Source organism: Elephantulus edwardii, unplaced genomic scaffold (assembly GCF_000299155.1).
Source record: "Elephantulus edwardii isolate Elephantulus edwardi_28Jun2011 unplaced genomic scaffold, EleEdw1.0 scaffold00018, whole genome shotgun sequence".
NCBI lineage: Eukaryota > Metazoa > Chordata > Mammalia > Macroscelidea > Macroscelididae > Elephantulus > Elephantulus edwardii.
The window spans coordinates 21,739,068-21,749,754 of record NW_006399768.1 but is presented as its reverse complement, the minus strand read 5'-3'; the positions used below and the strand labels follow the sequence as shown (position 1 = coordinate 21,749,754).

Here is a 10,687-nt window from a genome sequence, read left to right as displayed (position 1 = left end):
ATGGGTCCAGTGGTGATTTTTTTTTCCCTCTTGAAGTTGAGATGTAATCCATATTCAAACCTGTAGTCTTTGATCTTCTGCTGTAAGCATTTCAAGCCTTCCTTACTTTGAGCAATTAAGGCTGTGTCATCTGCTTAACACATGTTGATCACACTCTTCATCACCAAGTCCAGCTTCTCTAATGATTTACTTAGCATATAGATTGAATAGGTATGGAGAAAGAATATAGCCCTAACACATACTTTTCTTAATTTTAAACTATGCAGTTTCCCCTTGCTCTATTCAGAGAACAGATTGTCTAGTTTTAGGTTTTGTACGAGCATAAAAGTGTTCTGGAATTCCCTGTATTTGCAATGTTAGCCATAATGTGTTGTGATCTACACAGAATAACTAAGCACAAAAAGGCAGAGATGGGCTTGTGTGTACAAAGATAAGGAGGATGGCACAGGGTAGGTCAGAGTTTGGATTTATTGTTAATATAAGAATTAGTACTTTTAGTGGAAAAAAAAAGCTGCTATGAGTCCTACTTGACGCCATGGCACATTCGATGGTACATAACAAGGTCACCACTTAAAAGGAGAAACTCTGACCTCAGTGAGCATCCTGATTCCAGTCTTCCGCTGAACTTAAAATCTGTTACACAGGACATGACAAATTGAAGAAGGATGGTTGTTGAATTCATAGTATAAAAGAATATTTTGCAATATATCCCCAAGTAAAATGCTGTGAGTGATGCAACACAAGGAAGGATACCCCCCATACAGGGAACACCTGTTATAGTTGTAACCTGCTTACTATAATTTGCTAAAGCTAGTTACAACTCTTCAAATACACACCAACCACTAACACCAAAGCTAAAGAAATTAAGCATTTTTACCAATATTTGTCGTCTAGAATTGATTAAACATTCAACCAAGATACATTGATAATGATTGGTGTCTGGAATGCAAGAGGTGGAAACAAAGAAGCAGCTCTGGTCGTTGGAAAATAGGGACTTGGTAAAAGAAGTGAGATTGGAGATTGAATAATAGAATTTTGTACAATGAGTGATTTATTCATCACAAAGACTTTTATTTTAAAAGAACACCATGACTATTACATGGACTTCACTTGATGGACTGTACAGGAATAAAATTGACTACCTCCGTCAAAAAAAAAAAAAGACGGAGAAACTCAATATTAGCCGTCAAAATCACCAATACCTCATATTCAAGTTGAAATTAAACTGAAGAAAATGAAAAGTTCATGAGAATCAAGACATGACCTTGATTTTATTCCACTTGAATTTAACAACCATCTCAAGAATAGATTTGATATATCGAAAATTAATGATCAAAGACCACGAGTTGTGGGATGACATCAAGGATATCATCCATGGGAAAAAAGCAATAAAGTCATTGTAAAAAAATAATAAAAGTCATTATAAAGACAGATGGGAAAGAATAGACTAAAATGAGTGTCAGTAGAGATTCTGAAAAATACACAGAATGTAGAGAGGCCAAAACAAAAGGGATAAATGCTGAAATAGAAGGGGTGACTAGAAGATTTCAAAGGGCAGCTCAAGAAATCAAATAAAAATAAAACAAAATGTACAAAGAGCTATAGTTAGAAATGCAAAGGCAAAAAACACATCATTTTTCAAGCTGAAGGAATTACTTAGATGTCAATAAATGTTCTTCATATGTACCAAAATCCTGTGACACCTCAATCTCTTCTTTAAACAGAAATGATAGCAATGACAATCTTGCATTTTTTTTCTGGTAGAAAATTGTTCTTAGACAATTCTGTTGATGTGCTGATTAGGATAATAATAAATTAATTTACCGAGTTTCTGGAGGAGGTTTTGCATCTCCATGATGTTGAATCTTACTACTCAGAAATAAAATGGGTCTTTCTGTTCAGATTTTTCTTTTCATACTAGGATTCTAATTTGATTTTATCTAAGGGGTCAAGCCACGTGTGGCAATACTTAAAGATAGTTTGGGTAGAATGTTAAATGATCCAGGAAGTATCAAAAGAAGATGGAAGGAATACACAGAGTCACTGTATCAGAAGGAATTGGCTGACACAGAGAAATTTCATGAAATAACATATGAGCAAGAGCCTATGGTGATGGAGGAGGAAGTTCAAATTGCTCTGAAGGAAATGGCAAAAAACAGGCCCACGAGTTGACAGCATACCAATTGATTTATTTCAACAAAAAGACACTGCTCTAGATGTGCTCACTAAGTTGTGCCAGGAAATCTGGAGGACAACCAGCTGACCAACTCACTGGAAGAGATAGATATTTGTTCCCATTCCAAAGAAAGGTGACCCAACAGAGTGTGGAAATTATCAAACAATATCATTAATATCACATGCAAGCAAGTTCTGCTGAAAATGATCCAAAACTTTTGGAACAATATGTTAACAGAGAACTGCCTGATGTGTAGGCTGGTTTTAGAAGAGGTCGTGGTACTAGGGATATTATAGCTAATGTTAGATGGATCTTGGCAGAAAGCAGAGAATACCAGAAGAATGTCTATCTGTGCTTCATTGACTATGCAAAGGCATTTCACAACAAGCTATGGCTGACTCTGAGAAGAATGGGAATCCCAGAATATTTGACTGTGCTGATGCGAAACCTATACTTGGACCAAGAGGCCGTCATCAGAACAGAGCAAGGATACATTGGATGGTTCAAAATCAAGAAAGGTGTCGGTCAGGGATGTATTTTGTCTCCATGCCTTTTCAATCTGTATGCAGGACAGATCATACAAGATGCTGGGCTGCACAAGGAGGAATGTGGAATCACGATTGGTGGAAGAATCATCAACAACCTGTGTTATGCAGATGACACAACCCTGCTTGCTGAAACTGAGGAGGACCTGAAGCTGCAGAAGGTCAAGGACTGCAGTCTTCAATATGGATTGAAGCTCAATATCAAGAAAACAAAGATTCTCACCACTGGGCCAACTGACAGCATCAGTATGGTTGGTGAAGAGATTGAGATAGTTAACAGTTTTAGTTTACTTGGTTCCCCAGTCAACAAACACTCTTGGTAACAGCAGCCAGGAAATCAAGAGATGAATTGCATTGGGGAAAGTCAGCTGTGAGGGACCTCTCAAGAGTACTGAAGAGCAATGACATCAGGCTGGAGACTAAAGTGTGCCTGATCCAGGCTATAGTCTTTGCAATTATGTGCTATGCATCGTAGAGTTGGACAGTGAATAGGAATGATAGAAAGAGAATTGATGCCTTTGAGCTGTGGTGCTGGAGAACAGTGTTGAATATACCATGGACTGCTAGGAGAACAAACAGGTTTGTCCTGGAGTGGGTGAAGCCAGAATGCTCCTTGGAGCCAAGGATTCTGAAGCTTCATCTGACATACTTTGGGCATGTTTCAAGGAGGGACTGGTCCTTGGAGAGGGACATCATGTTTGGGAGAGTGGAGGGGCAGTGCAGGAGAGGAAGACCTTCGATGAGATGGATCGATTCTGTGAGTGGAGTGGTGGAAATGAGTGTGTTTGAGACGGTGGGGTTGGCACAGGATAGAACGATGTTTAGGGCTCTTGTACATAGGGTCGCTATGAGTCACAAGCGACTCGATGGCACATAACGACAACAACAACAAGGGTTCATACTGCAAACATTTAAGTCAAGCATAAGCTTTAATCTTTTGGGCCCACATTCACATTTAGAAAGAGGAAAGCAAATTTGGATCCATGAACATGGATAACAACTATTAATCACATTGTAGTTTTTAAAGTTCTGCAACTTGAGACTTAAAAGTCAGAGGTCTTTGAGGTCTTTCTGCATGTCCTCCAGAGTATCTACACTCTTCTTGAGCTGAGCAACTTCATCATCCTTCAGTTTCTGGTTAATGATACTGTTTAACCCTCAAGCATTCAGAGTACATGGAAGGCTCAGGAAGACTTCATTCTCAATGCCATGCATCCCCTTCACCATTGTTGAAACTGGATGAATCCAAGGAAGACTTTTCAACATGAATTCAATCGAATCAGCCACACTTAATCCAATAACCCAGCTGGTGTATACTTTGAGCTTGATGATTTCATAGGCACTTTCAACCACCATTTATTGTACTTCTTCCAGTTTTCACTATCATCCTGGAGAGAAACTCCTGCCATGTTCATACCACTCCACACTGCTGCATTTGAGTTGCCATGTTCTCCCAAAATCCATGGCAGCTGCTGCAATGAATGCCAAAATTTTCAGCCATAAGATAGTGAAATAAAGCGGAATTCAGGTTACATCCACACACGATTACATGGTGCTTGGATAATCCACTTAGATTCCAGGTAATGTATGTAAGAATATCCACTTGTTGGAAACCACAAGTATAATGCAGTCAGGACAGTATTTGATGATCTGAAGAATAATGAATTTTAGATATTGCTATCCTCTGCACCAGGTTGAGTTGACTCTGCTTCTTGTTCACGTACACCTGCAGCTACCATCACAATTTTGGAATTAGCTGTCACAGAGTAATCTTTATCTGCTATGATTTTTGGTGTCTGAAGGAATAAGCTCCCATGTTGCAGATCCATCATTTCTCCTTTGAGTTTGTCTTCTAAAACATCCACAAGAGCAAGTTCATCAACTAGAGACTTTCCCAGAATGCTGGTAGTACATGCCATACCAACTTGTCCAACACCCACTACAGTGATCTTATTGTTTATAACTGCTGCCTCCTTTTCCACAACTGGTGCAATTAGTTTTCCCTTAAGAGTTGCCATTATCCTTTCTTCAAAAAGCTGAACAAAGAAACTCCATGTGACCCAGCTATTCCACTGCTTGGAATATACCCCGAGAGAATGAGAACAAAGGCACAAATGGAAGCATGTACACCAATGTTCATAGCAGCATTATTCACCATCCCAAGAACGTGGAAACAGCTCAAATGTCCAACCACAATGGAATGGATTGAGAAATTATAGTACAGTCACACAATAGAATTTTAAGCAGCACATAGGAGCAATGATTTTATAAATCACTACCTAACTTGGGAGGGACTGGAGAGCATTATGCTAAGTGAACTAAATCACTCTCAGAAAGGCAAATACTGTTTAAGACCATTGTTGTAGAATGAGTACAAAGATCCAAGGAAGGAAGGGAGGAACAGAGGGGTGAGAATGGGGGGGGGTGTTGCTTAATTATGGGATCGCACAATTTGATGGTAGAGGGAAGGGTAGGTAAAGTAAAGAGGAAAGATCAAAGTGATAATCAATGCATACAAACTTTATAAGTAAAGCAGTATATATATTAAAAAAAAAGAATTGCCATTGTGCCAAGGATAGAGATGACTAGCCAGAAGGTAGCAACAACAGTGTGAGGATCCTAACAATGTGGGGTCCAGATATTTTTCTCTGGCTTCTGTAGTTTCTTGGAATTCTTGATCAAACTCACTTTTTTTTTTTTTGTCAGGGAAGTTACTAACAACATTTTTGTCCATTTTGACAATTCCAAGTGTTAAAGAGTTAGATTTGCTCCATGGATCATTGAATGGCTGACTTTTCAGAATAACCAAAACTTTCTTCCAAGGTACCTCTTGGTAGAATCAAACCATCAACATCTCAGCAGACTACTTTACACTTAGCACTACTTGTAACACTGGAGACTTTTCTGTATCTGTAGTATTTCCTTAATATAAACAATTTTTTAAAAAGTCTGTGTCATATACATTCTTTATTAAGAATTTACTTAGTTCTTTTTGTTTGCATACATAAAATCTTCCTTGATGATTTTTTTCTTATAATAATGTTTTCATTCCTTTAGGCTTTCCACACATACATTACTTATATTATCTGAACATTTTACCAACTCTTTTTCCGTTTTCATATCTCTCATTTCTTTCTTTTTTTTTTTTTTTAAATCTGGTTCCTTGGTTTTATCTCCAGAAAAGGTTGGATGATACTAACAATAAGAAAATAACTTTATTTTGTTCTTATTTTTATGAAAATGCTTTTGGATGATGATGTCTGGTTTGTTTTTAATCAGTGGTTATCTTATTTTTTTATCTAGAATCTATTAAAAATATACATTAAAATTCACAAAATGCATAGTATCGTACATAGGATTATCCTTTCTCTTTCCAATATTAATACGCTGTTTTTGTTATGTACCATTGAGTTGGAACTGACTCATAGCTGACCCTTCAGTGGGTTTTCAGAGGCAGTAAATGACATGGGAGATTGTCCTTTCTTCCGCAGAACATCTAGTGGATTCTAATCACATACCTTTGGGTTATTTCAGGAAGTAGTGTATAATCAAGAGCGAATGGTGAAGAGAGAAGAAGTCTAAGCTGCATTGAAGGCACTGGCAAAAGGTAAGGCCCCAGGAATCAGTGGGATACAACTGATATATTTCAACTAACAGATGCAGCACTGGATGTGTGCACCGGTCTGTGCCAAGAAAATTGGAAGACAGATAGCAGGTCAACAGAATGGAAGAGATCCGTATTTGTTTCCATTCCTAAGAAAGATGATCCAGCAGAATGTAGGAAGTATAGAACAATATTATTAACATCACATGCAAGCAAAATCTTGCTGAAGCTCCTTAAAAAAACACCTGGAACAGTACATTTACAGAGAACTGCCAGAAGTTTAAGCTAGGTTTAGAAGAAGCTGTAGCATCAGGGATATCATTGCTAATGTCAGATGGATCCTAACTGAAAGCAGAGACTACTAGAAGCATGTCAATTGTGTTCTATTGGCTGTAAAAGCATTTGTGTGAATCATAACAAACTATGGCTAAAGTTGAGGGAAATGGGAATTCCAGAACATTTAGTTGTACTCTTACAAAACCTATACCTATACCAACAAGCTGATATTTTAACGGAGCAGGTGAACATTGCATGCTTTAATAGCAAGAAAGATGTGCATGATCGCTGTATCCTCTCTCCATACCTGTTCCATCTGTATGCTGAACAAATCACTTGAGAAGATGGGCTTTATGAAGAAGGATGTGGTATCAAGGTCAGAGGAAGACTCATCAACAACCTGCATTATGATGAGAGGATACAACTTTGCCTGCTAAAATGAGGAGGACTTGTTGCAGAAGATCAAGGACTATAGCTTTCTATGTGGATTGCATCTCAACATACAGAAAACAAAAAACCTCACTACTGAATTGATAGGCAACATGATAGATGAAGAAAGGATTGAAACTGTCAATTATTTCATCTTGCTTGGACCTACAGTCAGTACCAGCAGTCAGGAGATCAAGAGACATGTAGCACTGGGAAAGTCTGCTGTCAGGAGACTCTCCAAAGTACTGAAGAACAGTGATATCAGCCTTAAGAGTAAGGTGTGCCTGATTTAATCCATGGTTGGGTGGTTTTTGTTTTTTTTTAATCAACTGGTAAACATCAGAGAGCTCAACAATGAATAAGGATGACAGGAGAAAAGACAGATGACTTTGAGTTATGGTGTTGGAGAAGAGTGCTACATGTCCCTTGAACTGCCAAAAGACAAGCACATATGTCTTGGAGGAAGCATAGCCAAAGTTTTCTTTGGAGGGAAGGATGGTGAAGTTTTGTTTCAAATAATTTTGAGTATGTTGTGGGATAGTCTATTGCTTGGAAAAGGGACGTCATGATTGGAAAGGTGGAGGGACAGACAGCTCAAGGGAGGAAGACTCAACCAAGTGGATTGACACAGTGACTGCAGCAGTGGGCTTGAGTGTATCAGAGACTGGGAAGATAAGACAGGGTTCAGATATGTTGTTCATAGGGTTGCTATGAGTGGTACTCGATTCGACGGCACCTAACCACAACAACAACAGCAACAACATATGTATATACAATTAAGTTCTGGCACCAGTAGAGAAGATGCCTAGGATCTAATGTGAGAGGATTACCAAGATGCCTTTAGAGAAGATTGCCACAGAGAGACACTCTCAAAAGTGAATAGTAAAGGGAGCTCTTGTGGCCTAGTGGCAAGAAGCCACACTGCAATCCCAAAGGTGCATGATGCAAATCCACCAGCTACTCTGCTAGAGAAAGAGGGCCAATCTCACGTGCCAGTTGGTTTTGACTTGATGGTACACAACTAGGAAAAGAAAAAGCTAAGAGGTAGTCATCAGAACAGAGCAGGGAGACACTGCATGGTTCAAAATTGGGAAGGGGGTCCGCAGTTCTGAACCCTTCCCTGTCCTGAGCCAGTCTCACTATTTCTGACACACCAACCCCCATTGCCCCAGTTACTGTATCAATCCATTTCATCCGGGGTCTTCCTCTCCTGCACTGTCCATTCACCCTTTCAAGCATGATGTCCTTCTCCAAGGACCTATCTCTCCTGGCCACGTACCCAAAGTAAGTGAGGCAGAGCTTCAAATCCTAGCCCTTCAAGGAGAGACTTGGCTTCACCTTCTCCAAGAGAGACTGATTTGTTTTCTTGGCAGTCCATGGTCAGCACCACAACTCAAAGGCATCTATTCTTCTTCTGTGATCCATAGTCATTGTCCAAACAAGTAATTGAGAAGACCATCGCCTGAATTAGGTGCACCTTTGTATCTAGATTGACATCGTTGCTCTTCAGCACTCTGGAGAGGCCCATGACAGCAGATTTTACCAATCCAATTCTTGACTGCTGGTGTTAAGAATGTTGATTGTGGGTTCAAGTAAGCTGTAATTACTAACAACCTCAATCCCTTCTCCATCTATTATGGTGCTTCCAGTTGGCCCAGTGGTGAGAATCTTTGTCTTCTTGATGTTCAGCTTCAATCCATATAGAATAAATCATTGGAGAAGTTCGATATTGGAAGTTAAAACTAGGTGAAATGCAAACTGTGGATCAGACCATCAATTACTCATATGCAAGTTCAAGTTGAGGCTGAAAAATTAAAGTAAGTCCATAAGAAGCAAGATATAATCTTGATTCTATTCCATCTGAATTTCAAGATCATCTTAAGAATGGGTTTGAGATATTAAACACAAATCAAAAGACCAAAATAAAATAAAAATAAAATCAAAGACCAAATCAACTGTGGGATGATATCAAATATCACCCATGAAAAAAGGAAAAGGTCATTACAAAAACAGAGGAGAAAGAAAAAAAAAAAAACACAAAACCAGAATGGATGTCAGGAGAGACTCTAAAAATTGCACTAGAATATTAAGAAGGGAAAACATGCCAAAGTAGAAGAGCTGAAGAAAATTTCAAAGGGCTGTTTGAGAGGAGAAAGTGTTATAATGGAATGTGCAGAAAGCTGGAATTGGAGAATTAAAAGGGAGGATCTCGCTCAGCATTTCTTAAGCTGAGAGAACTGAAAAATAAATGTAAGCTTCGAACTGCAGTATTGAAAGAAGCTACAATTACTTGCTATGCATCAAAGTGCAGGACAGTGACTAAAAATGATTGAAGAAGAGTCAATGCTTTTGAGTTGTGATGTTGGAGAAGAGTATTGAAAATACCATGGACTGCTAAGAAAAGGAACAGGCCGTCCTAGAGAGGATGAAACCAGGCTGCTCCTTGGAAGCAAGGATTTTGAAGCTCCTTGGAAGCAAGGATTTTGAAGCTCCATCTGATATTCTTTGGGCATGTTGCGAGGAGGCATCAGTTCTTAGAGAGGGACATCATGCCCAGAATGGTGGAGGTACAGGGCAACATCATGCCTGGAACAGTGGAGGGACAGGGCAAGACAGGAAGACCCTGGATGAGTTGGATTGATTTTGTGACTGGTGTAATGGGGGTAGATGTGACAGAAATTATGAAATTGGCTCATAATATAGAGGATTCAGAGCTGTTGTACATTGGGTCACTATAAGTTGGAGTTGATTTGACAGCACATGACAACAACAATATCATTAGTAATATATTGAATGACCCAGAAAGCATCAAAAGAAGATGGAGAGAATACATAAAATCACTGTGCCAAAAAGAACTTGCTGACATTGAAAATTTTCACTAAGAACCATATGAGCAGAAGCCAGTGGTAGTGAAGGAAGAAGTGGAAGCTGCTTTGAGGGCACTGGCAAAAAATAAGGCCCCAGGAATTAACACTAATTGACTTGTTTCAATTAACAGATGCAGCTTTGGATGTGCTTACCAGTCTATGCCTGGAAATTTAGAGAACAGCTGTCTGGCCAACAGATTGGAAGAGGTCCATATTTGTTCCCATATCCAAGTAAGGTGATCCAACAGAATGTAGAAACTATCAAGCAATATTATTAATATCACATGCAAGCAAAATACTGCTGACAAGCATTCAAAACTGGCTAGAACAGCACATAGAGAATTGCCAGAAGTTCAGTAGGATTTAGAAGAGACAATTGTGTCAGGAATATCACTGCTGATGTCCGATGGATCCTGGCTGAAAGTAAGGAATACCAGAAGAATGTCTATTTGTGCTTTATTGACTATGCAAAGACATTTGACTGTGTGGATCATAACAAGTTGTGGCTGACATTGAGAAGAATGGGAGTCCCAGAGCATTTAATTGTGCTCATGTGAAACTTAAACCTGGACCAAGAGGCTGTTGTGTGAACAGAGCAGGGGTATACTGCATGGTTTAAAATTAAAAAGGGAGATCCAAGATGGCGGCAGAGGCAGAAACAGCGTGGTGAGCTGCGGGAGCAGCGATCCACTTAAAATAGGGCCATTATGGCCTTCCACAGACTTCGGCTTATTGATAATTGAACACTTAAACAGTTGATGACTGGCCCTCAGTGAAGATCGAGGCTCAA

General features: G+C 39.2%; 1 pseudogene; it reads right to left on the bottom strand.

Annotated features, from left to right (window-relative positions):
* Window positions 1-3,771: 3,771 nt before the first annotated feature.
* LOC102856530 lies at window positions 3,772-4,739 on the bottom strand (annotated as a pseudogene).
* Window positions 4,740-10,687: the final 5,948 nt, after the last annotated feature.